This window comes from Protomyctophum parallelum (assembly GCF_964188405.1).
Source record: "Protomyctophum parallelum genome assembly, chromosome: 20".
NCBI lineage: Eukaryota > Metazoa > Chordata > Actinopteri > Myctophiformes > Myctophidae > Protomyctophum > Protomyctophum parallelum.
In genome coordinates, this window is record NC_139718.1 from 29,254,067 (window position 1) to 29,262,759 (window position 8,693).

An 8,693-nucleotide genomic window follows, 5' to 3' on the forward strand; every position below is an offset into this window, starting at 1 on the left:
TTTCAGATAGTTGAGTGTAGAGAGAGAGAGAGAGAGACAGGAAACACAGAGAGAGAGACAGGAAACACAGAGAGAGAGACAGGAAACACAGAGAGCGTAGGACCGTGCAAAAGGTCTGGCCGGCTAGGAATCGAACCAGGGACTCGCTATTGTTATCGGGTCACTCTGGGTGAGTTAAATAGACACTCAGGATTTTAACCAGTTAACGTGCATATACCACATTCCACATAATTGCATTTGCAGGTTCCACTTAACCTTAAGATTCAAAATGTGTCACATGTTATACCCTCTCTCTACCCTTCTATTTCCCCGATCTCTCTCTCTCTCTCTCTCTCTCTCTCTCTCTCTCTCTCTCTCTCATTTGTTATATAGCTTTACTAGTGATTTATAATAGAGAGCAAATGTTAGTTCCCAGGGAACCATTGCCCTGTATTGTATATCCTTGGTACAAAGACACCGCAAAGTTTTACATGCCAGGGAGCTGTCTAGATTAGAAGGATAGAGCACTGGTAGATAGATTCATACAAATTGAGGCTATCGGTCCTTGACATTTCCCCAAACAAAATCCAAGCCCCCCCCTCAGCAAGAGAAATTGGAATGGTATTACTAAACAGCAGCCTTAATCACCTTCCAGCATCTCACTTACATGCTTAATTGAGATACGAATTTATGCTTCAGTATGTGTACAGTATGTGAACAAACATGGTGTAGCATAATTGTTCAGTTCAGCAAGACGAGAGTTTTTAGAGTTTGTTTTGTACCATGGGATTTTCCCTGGCAAAACAACAAGGGGGGCAAAAATGGATGCTCCTGCCAAGACATTTGGCAGGAGACATTTCATCTGCAGTCGAGGACACATGAATATGCGAAAGGTCAGTCTCACGTCAGAGAGGGATTGGGACAGGCCAGTGTCAGACCAGGCCAGACCAGTGTCCCATTTACAATTTAGGCATTTAGCAGACGCTCTTAATCCAGAGCGACTTACATTTAAGCAAGAACAAAGCATGGGAATACATCACATAAAAAGCATTTATCATGAAACATGCGTAAGCTAAGAAAGTAACAGTGGAATATTTATATAGTGAAACTATACATACACTATACATATAAACTATACATCTTTACTACTATGCTATATATGTGTACTATGGCGTGCTATGACTACATACAATACAATTACAGTGCTGTCTACATAACATGCTATAAGTCTGTATCAAATGCTATATAATCCAACAGAAATGCTATCTAAGGGTTTAGGGTAAGTGCTAAGGGCCATGATGGAGTCTGAAAAGGTGGGTTTTCAGGCTACGGCGGAAGATTGGGAGTGATGCTGCAGTTCTGACTGCAATGGGAAGTGCATTCCACAGTTTTGGAGCCAGAAGGGAGAAGAGTTTGGGACGTGTGGAGCGTTGTCCCGGCGTTTTTAGTGAGGGTACTTCCAGCTTCCCTGCGTTGGCTGATCTGAGTGCGCGGGAGGGTTTGTAGGGTTCAATCATACTTGTAAGATATGGGGGAGCCATACCTTTGGTTGCTTTGAATGCCAGCATCAGAGTTTTGTATTCTGTGCGGGCAGCGACCGGGAGCCATGTGTTGTACACACAGATTTGACTGCTCCATGTGATTTGGACAAGTTATGGTGAGTCTTATTGTAGCTACACAAACCACTATTCTCTCAGCAGAACATACACAAGTGTGCACTGCTCTTCAGAAGACCTATAGGCTGCGTGGAATGGACATGGACATAAAGGGGAACCAGTGAATTTCTGATTCCCAGATGGCCGCTACTAAAACTATGCCTTTACCCAAATGATTTCTAGCATACTGAAATAAGATGCACACTCTACACACAGAATAGATAAATGCATGCAAGCATGCATGCACATACAACACACACACACACACACACACACACACACACACACACAATGAGGTAACAGACAACAGATCTGTCACTTTCATATCTGCATCAATTCAAAGTTAAATGTGGAATTATTGAACCATTTAGTCTTAGTAGCCTAGTAAGGCCCTAGTTAATTACATCATAGTTTACTTAGCTATATGATAACAGTTCACATCAGTGGGTACCGCGCGTAGGCTATAGGCCTATGGAACAATAAAGGTCAGTGCAATGCAAATTAATTATGCAATGCAATCCTTTATAATAACCACAATCACTTAACCACTGCCACTGCATGGGCAACACATTGCGGGTGCTTTACAGGCCGTTTTGCCTGCTGTTGTATGCCGACTTGTGTGGATTTTTTTTTTGTTTTTGTTCGGCACCACCAGCATCGTGCTGGTATTCATTGAACGCACGTTCGCGGTCAGCGGCCCAGATCTTGATTAAACCAGAGTCAGTGAGTAGGCCTATGTGAAATTATTCCATTTAAAGTAAACCCTTTTTTACATAACAACTTTAGTTTTGCAAGCCTGTTTCGCTCCTAAATGGTCTCAAACCATGCCATCCAATAACACTATAGATTAGAACATAGAACGTATAATTATAAACAACTCACCCAGAAAAAGACGTTTAGACGTGTTTCTTAGAACTCCAAAACACCTGGTGGGTGAATCCTCGCCCCGGGACTCAGTCAGCAGCTATCAAACGCGAGTCTGATCTGGTGTGAGCTCAGCGTCCTTTTCTAAAGAAGCGCTCCGCTGTGCAAGTCGGGTTTGTAAAGTTGAGCCCCCTTTTGCCCTCGCTTGTTTTCCAGCACTAAATTGACAAGAGGAAGAGCTTTTAAAGTCCGGTGGGTTAAACCTCCTCTGCCGGCGTCATCACTCGGCTTATAATCACCGCAACGCGTACAACGCAATTATGGTGCGCTGATGACAGAAATGGGAATCGTTTTCAGGGAGACAGACTGTAATTTCAGACTATAAAAATAACAGTTAATCAACGTGTTCGTTTGTTGTAAGATCGCCACAAGCATACACTAGATGGGGTTTGTGAAAAAGTTTATTTCCACTTTTCCCTGACCAACGCATCATTATCATGCGCTCCCACGGTGCGCTTTTGGAACTGGGTAGACCTACTGTTGTAATACCAGGGTGCCAGCCAGGGTAATCATCCAAACTTCTAAACTCCAAAGTCATCTCTTTTGAAGATTTGATCCACAACACATGCGCACAAGAACATCCCATAGCCAAATTAAGACAGAAGTCTATAATTATTTTTGTTCATCTCAAATGTGAAATGTCACATTTAACCATTCCCAGGGCGCTGGCCTATGTGGCCAATATTGATGGGCTGGGCGTGTTCTCTTAAAGCGCAAATAACATGCATTTTAAAACTGCTTTTAATAATCATATTGTCTATGTCCCTCAAAGTTATTTCTAATGGTTTGAGCCTCAATCACCACTCTGATATAACCAGGCCTTGTCAATTCTTTCTGGACTTTGAAAGCAGTTTTAGCTGCAGTACCACACTGTCCTGAGGTGGAGAGGGTGCTGATATGCAGATTATTTAATATTTGAGTCATTATAATACTCATGCTAGATAAAACCAGGCTTGTTTCCATTCCATGCCAGCTTGGAAAATCAACAATGGTGGACATTGTAAACAAAGTGGAAATGCAAATTTGCAACTGAAGACTGAAGAAATGGAGGAATTATACAAAGTAGGGTGACATTGATGACATCACGATGAGGCCAAAATCAGTCGAGCTGTTTCTGAGAGCAATTTCCATTAAAACACCCATATGACATGAAGGCCTGATTGTTCAAAATTGGTTATTTGTGGGGATAGAAAACACATATGGGAGCCCCAGAAACACAAAAGAAATTGAAAAAGTAGAATTTTATGTTATAGGTTCTTTAATGTTATTGTTTTATTGTCGTTATGTTGTTATTATAATGTGATAGGGAGCAAGTTGAGCAACCCCTATAGGCCTACTAGTGGTTTGAGCTTTGTGAGCTATTTTGCAACAATAAAATATTATTTAAATAAGTGACTAGACTGACTTTGACCCTGCATGGGGTACTTTTGTTTAATCACTCTCATCGTCATATGCACAGTGATACATTGATTACTTTATCAGATAGCTGACATCTGTGCACAATGACATTACTGGCCTTCGGTCATGTATTCTCCATGTGTGTAATAAACTTCAGAATTGATACTGCTGGTGTCATCTTGTTCTGCACGCACGTGACTAAACTGAAACATCACTCGATCAGCACCCTTAGCTAGAGGGAGACGTATAGGACCACTGACCACATGGTTGGTCAACTATAAATTCACAACAGTAATAATCATGGCAATTCCTGCAGATATTCAACCCACCAGTCAATTTGTGTCAGAGTGACCAAAGTTATCCTGATATGCTGCTGAAAATGTGCCCATAAGGTGCCAGTACAGATCAAAGGCACCAGAATACCAACAAGCAGTGTCAACTCTGTATAGGAAGAAAATTGTTGACCATTGAGTTCTACAGCCACCACAGTCCAAGCTTTGGTGGTTCCCGTTTTTTTGAGGGGTGCGTGCAACACCTCCAAATTATGTCATATGGCAGCCAAGGTGGGCCAGTGCCCTGGGTGGTCTGCATTAGTGCTGGATAAAGAGAGCAAGGCCAGCCTTACTGTCCTTGACAGCTTGCTTTACAGATGCTGGCATACACTATAGGGACAGCAAGTCGCAGCAGCTCCAAGGGGTGCCCCCTTGGTCTCCATGAGATGGCCAGAAGCACATGCGGTTCGAGACCAGAGCATAATAGTGACAACAGAACCATTAGCATCCCGGGAAAGTCCAAGGGAGATTTTCCAATAGGCCTATGCCCCGGGGTGCATGTGTGTGTGTGTGTGTGTGTGTGTGTGTGTGTGTGTGAGTGAGCTGGCAATTTATTGACAACATGATAGTCACTCACATGTTAAACACGACATGAAGTCTGGAGAGATAAGACATTATTTTGGGTTTTAAAGAGGAAACCGCTGTAGCCACCATGAAAGCTATGTTTAGGAAACTGCCACCATATGTTTCACAAAGCTTTCTCTCTCTCCTCCCCCTTTCTTCTTTTGGAGTTAGGGTTTTGGAAGAAAGGTTCAACCAAGCTGCAATTGTGAAAAGTCCTGTGGTATGGAAAATATGTATTTGGGTGTAATCTTAACAGCTCTTGCACTAACTTTCTACTGTTTACAACTCTTAATGATTGCCCTGTTTGTTCTTAGCTTACATACATACAGTATACATATACAGGTGTGAAGGAAACCGTGGGGCCAAAGGTTCCTCTCATATATAATGTAAACAAACCAATGGAATAGTCTTAAAATGCCAAAGATGCAACATAATGACAATGCCAACTACTGGTGTTTTCCTCTTATGACAGACATTTATTGTGGTGTGGCTGTGGATGTGGGTTTTATTATTTTACTTTGTTTTTTGACATATTTAACTATTAAAGAAATGTGAGGATCAATAAAAGGTTAATTTTATCTTAAATGCCCGATCATTCCTGCCAGGGCGATTACTGATGATTTAGTTTTCCTGGTAAATGTATTGAATGTAAGAAATGACAAAATTAATTGGAAAATGTCAATGTTGCTCTCTGCCCCTGTCTCTTGCAGGATTTGTATTGCACTCAAGAAAGCTAAATGTATAGGAATAAAATACCCATTGGTTAAATACTTAAAATCTTTAAATACTTGAGTTTATTTTTCTGTTTGTTTGTTAATTTGTTTTTTCCAAGCAACATTTTACAAATCCTTTCCTCTGGCTTTCATTCTGATCCGGTCTGACCCTCCTATAAAAAGACATTTTTAGCACTTTGATTCTTCAAAAGACTAAAAAAAGGTGGCCACCCACTTCTTCGGGTCACTCAATATGTTGTGATAAGCAAGGTCTGCATTCCAATAAAAATCTTTTATAAGGGCAGTGTAGTCTGGCTGCCAAGCACATTCCTGCTGTTGGTTGTTTAATTATAGAAAACTAATGAGCTCACAATGCTGTATGTGTAATCTATTGACTGCTTTGAAAAAGACCCTCTTCAACCGAGTTCCACATTTTCCACATCCACTTTGTTTTTTTTGGAAGCCATCAATTTTGATTCCTGGTCATTACGTCTAGCCGTGGCTTTAAAAAGAGCACTAAGCCACAGCATTTAAGTTAACATTGGAATTACCTCAGCTTTACATTGGTCCTCTACACTGGACAAAATGTACACACACAGACACACTTGTGACTCAGACATAATTTAAACATATACATTTGCTGTACATTCAGGAAAATGGATCTGCCCGGCTTACACGCCCAATCCCTTGAAAACCTGGCACAAACGCGAATGTTTCAGTATTCAGTTGAGTATGTGGAAATGGAAAGGCTGACAGCCTTTCCATTTCCATCTTAGATCCACCTATAGAGCCCGACGCCAGCCCTGCTCCCATCCACTCCCTCTCGTCTCTGAAAACGTCCATTCATGCTTCTTCGCATGACCACGACTGTACAGTACATGCAGAGCCCGCTCTAACAGATTTTGAACTATCATGCATCACATTAAGTTTCACAAATCTGTTATATTTTGCATAAGTACAGTATGGTTTTAAAGATGCCGGCTGAGCTTCCGTGCCTGTCTCTCTTTGGCATTGAAGGAGTGCTTGGTTTCCTGTAGCTGATCTATGATCTCCTTGGCCTCTTTCATTTCCACAGCAAGCTGATTGTATTTCTCCACCAGCTCCTGGTTCTCCCTGCGGAGTTCCACCACCAGCTGGCTCAGCTCCTCGTTCTGCTTGCCACAATGCACCTTGAGCTGCTCCATCTCCATTAGCGTCTCCTCCATGCGCTGCACAAGGCCCTCAAGCTTGTCCTTCGACATCCTTCACGCTCCTTCCTTTCTAGTTTCAACTTCTTCGTTGTTTTTTTCACGTCTGGAAATACAGATTGGGGTAGAATATGGCGGTTTTATAGTCTCCTTTCGCCCACTCAACTACTTGAGTGTCTGTGTTATCTGTCTTTGTGGTTACTTACAGTAAGTCTAATCCCTCCAATTCCTTGCATGTCTCACATGGAAAAGTATACCGTAATCCCCTTAGAAGAACTATCCTGGGAGGCTTCTGATCCACACAGGTGGTCACGCACAATTCACTTCAACACACCCTCCACTTCACCCAGTCTGAGGATCTGGCTCCTAATAATTGCATCCCAGCTGAGCTACAACATTCTTATACCACATTGGAGACACGTTCTGTGAAACCACAGCATGGGATTAAATAATCGGTGTAAACAGCCATATTGTGCCACTGTCTTGGCCCAGTGGCGAGTCCAAATGGTCCCCATGGCGAAAGTTAATACTTTCAAGCATTCTAGGCGGAATGCCAATCACTTTGGTGTCGAGCTGGCAACGGGGACAGGCACGGAATGAAATGCCAGTATTCACCAGTATTCCATGGAATCTCTGCAATGTTCAATTTCCCGGTTGTGCAATTCTGTTGTGTCGAACCAGATGAGCCTATGCTCAATATGGACAAAAGAGGAGACTTAATAACTTGTAAAGAAAACAGCAAAGGTATAGTTATATATATATATATATATATATATATATATATAGATGATTTCAAGTGAAATGGCCACAATCAAAAAGTGGTGTATACCCCTAATAACCACAAAAAGAATTAGGGATAACTTATGTAATCATAATTTAAAAAAAGATAATATATCATTATATAGCATAGAATATAGCATTAGCATTGAAAGAATAAAGCCGTTAGTGATTTATACTGGTTGAGCTGCACAAAGATAAACCTCTTAAGACAAATTCCAAGTCCAATCCAAGCAAGCCTAATGTAATTTAGACAAAAATATATACTTAGTTTTGTTTTATTTTTTATTTAAAAAAAAAGGAACAAAATCTGAAATGAAATTGCATACACATGTGAAATACAGAAAAAATAAAAGGTCAGTCACCCAACCTTTTTCATGGAAGAAAAACAGTCGCAGCATATGTATTTTAATATTCCCATTGTGTGCAGATTTTGCCCCAGGAAGGAAGCATTACATTTGAGTGCATTTAAAGAGCAATCATTGAAACCTTATCTCATGTATGAGAAGCCATGGATCCTAGCGCTTGCAGGGTTCCTACACATTTCTGCAGGTTCAAAATCCTCTGACATTTCAGTGGCTGTTTAATGTGATGGAAACAGAGCAACAGGGCCACTGAATTTAGTCAACACTACTAAATATCACTTAACTTAGGATAGTTTTTCACAGCTTTATGAACCGATATGGTGTCTACAGTACCAGACTGAAAAACTTTTTTTTGGTCCTATTCCAACATTTTCCAGGCTGTTAAGGCATTTTCTCGACCTGTGTAGGAACCCTGTAGGATAAGCCCCAATCTTAAAAGTTTCACCTCTGCATATCTTAACAGCATTTGCCAATTTATTCTGCATCATTTAAGTCTTCGATGCATGAAGTGCACAGTCCAAGACAGCACCAGGAAAGCAAAGTGGGTGCAGCAGTAGCCTGAAGGTTAGAGAACGGGCTCGTAACCGGAAAATTGCAGGTTTGACTCCTCAAATGAGCTGGGGAAAAGTCTGGGCAGGGCAAAGTGAATAAACAACACTGTTCACTGCCCAAATGTCCACTAATGAAGTGCCCATGAACAAGGCACTGGACAGGTCCCAGATGAGACTGTGGAAAACCCTACCCTAACCCTGAAACTACGTACCCACACTTTTTATTCAATTATTCGTTATGTGTGAAC